Raw genomic sequence first — 2,777 nt, forward strand, 5'->3', positions numbered from 1 at the left:
AAAATGCTAACTAAGCACGGGTTCTGGGATTTCATGTTAAGTTTTCAGGATCCCTCTCGTATGTTGATGGATGTTCGAAGGCTAGTGCCCGTCCAAAAGCGATTGACCTGAAACCGGGTCAATTAGATCAGATGGAACCGGCTGGAATGCAGGGCTGGCCAATCATGGTATTCCGAATATGCGCAGCGAAACGGCAAAATAAAATAAAAATGATCGAAGAAATCTTATGGTGAGTCCACTAAAGCGACCGCTGAAACTATGCAGTGAGCACTGTTCTGTTTGTGTTTTTCACAATTCAGACCGCCCTTCTTTTTACCATGAGGCGAAATTTTTGCGGCGTGAATCTTTTGACGGTCATTCACACATGTAGGCTTCTTCATGTGTCATATAGAAGATGAAGCTCTAAATCTTTAGACCAAAAAGCAACTCTCTTTGCTTGAAAGTCAAACAGTTTACTATCAAAACCCATTTTTTGTCTCTATTAGTTGAGTTTTCTGCCGTGTCGAACTACTCTATGTACATGTACTCTGAAACCCGCCTAATCTGGTTCGTTTGAAATCCTCTTCGGGCGGTACAATCAAGAAGAAGCCAAATGAAACGTCTTCTCAATCTAATTCATGGCTACGGAAAAACAAATCAAATCACAACTCATAAGAGCATTCTCCTCCCAAAACTGATAATATGGATCACTTCCATTGGCGATGAAAGCAGGCTCATTTCGCATTTTAGAATCGACTCGACATATTTATACATTTTCAATCCAATGTGAATCTGTTTCCAGTTTTTCCTTTGAAGTTGCTCTTCAGTCAGATCAGCAAAGTGTTTCATTGGATTTCTCGACGTTCTGCTCGTACACCTCGCACAAGTTACTTTTTACACCGAAGCGTTTCAATACTCCCAAGAAAGCAAAATTTTGCCACTTTCGAATCTTGTGGAAACTTTCGCCCGGTGTTTTTATTGTGTTATTCGGTTTGGTGTCAAGTCGTCTTCCGCTTTGGATCAATTCGTATTGAGTAATAACGAAGTTAGCCTCTGCCGTTAAGGGACCTTTAACTGCATTATGAAAATCCGTCCTTTTGAATGGGGCATACTACTGCACAAACGATAACGTCCAAGTTCATTCCAGTCTCTAATTAACGAATCGGTAATCACGAGCGGCCTAGAACACCGATATTTTCAAGTAGTAGCTCAGAGTGCACTTTCCCGTGACGAATTGTCATGTGTATCTATCCCATACACGTAGACATACGTACACATACACGAATGCACTAGTGGCACTTCCATGCGTAATGAATGACCAAGATTCTATTCTTCTTCAATACGCCGTTTGAATCTCTATGTGGGTTACTTGGAGACAGGAAATACATGACAATCTGATGTTTGTTTAGGTCCATAACTTTCCGTTCACTTTCATTTCGCATCCGTCATCTCGAAGTCATGATTTGACAAGATGCAATTATTGTCTGGAAAGAACTTCTTCAAACGTCGTGTCAATCGAGAAATCGTGGTTCCACACGAGACCCTTCTTATCCCAACGAGAGCGTTTGTATTCCAATGTTTGACCCTCGCCGTTGTGGGAGAAAAGGATTCGCTCCTAGTTTCCTAGTTACATTGTTTTCTGTATTCTGATTTCTACTTTTGGCCAAACCCTGGTGAGCTTTGGAGTTTGGAGAGTTGCAAGACCCGAATGTCAGAGAATGGCTCTGAAAATTTAGTGATCAAGCAGATCTTCAGAGAAATGACATCAAGAAGCCGAAGCATGTTATTTCTCAAAAGGAAATCGAAGCAGAACCAGTTTTTCACTTCTCATTTTCTATTTCTCCGTGGTCGAGGACTCGACGATTGACCTGTTAGCGATGATTTTTCCTGTCGACAGTGTACCAACCATTCAAGTACGCGTACATACGAGTACATGTAGTTTTGAAGGAGAAGCAAGCCATGAAGATATTCAGTTTGCAAGTACGGGTCCAGTGGTGATTCCTCGTTCCTTGGTATACATACACACATGCTCGTTTACGTCGTCGTCGTTCTCGTAGTAGTGGGAGTAGTAGTGCTGCCTGTACTGCATACTACATGGCTATCGAAGCAGAAGCGGTAATCTTGACATTCTAAGGTAAATGTCTGTTTTCCATATCCTGTCCATCCCAATGTCCATTCCCATGCAAGTTCTGCGGAAAAGCCAGAGCCTCGGCCGTTTCTCCTTTCGTTGCAAATCGAGGCCCGGCAAATTCCTATTGGCTTATAGCTGGACTGCTAAGATTTGATTCCGTTCATCCACACGAACCTGTATGCCTACTAGCGGGCATTCTCCACACATGACGACGAGGGCGATGGGCGATGGGCGATGGGCTATGGTAGAAAACTGTTTTCTCCTGGTTTCAGAGAGCCACCACCTCTGAGACTCTTTCTTTGCCCTCGTGTTCTCCTTCCTTGTTCGCCTGTAACAAGATCGGTGTCCATGCCAGTGACTCCTTTTACCATTGTGCCACCATGGTAGGGCCACGACAACGGCCACAGCCACTGCCACCTTCAAGTCGACCAAGACGACCAAGACGTCGACAACGACTTTTACTATTGTAGTAGTAAGTAGTAAAAGTGAACGTAAGAAAGGGCAGTTGTGAATGAGTCTACTGCGGCACAGTGGTAACTGCCTTCATTGGTGGACTTTGTACGTACGGACGTGCTTACTTAGTTACTCACTCACTCACTCTCACTCATATGTACAGGCGCTCACGCTCACACGCACATGGATTCACACAGGCACCACATGTGAGGAG

Source organism: Tigriopus californicus, chromosome 9 (genome assembly GCF_007210705.1).
Source record: "Tigriopus californicus strain San Diego chromosome 9, Tcal_SD_v2.1, whole genome shotgun sequence".
NCBI classification, from domain to species: Eukaryota; Metazoa; Arthropoda; class Copepoda; order Harpacticoida; family Harpacticidae; genus Tigriopus; species Tigriopus californicus.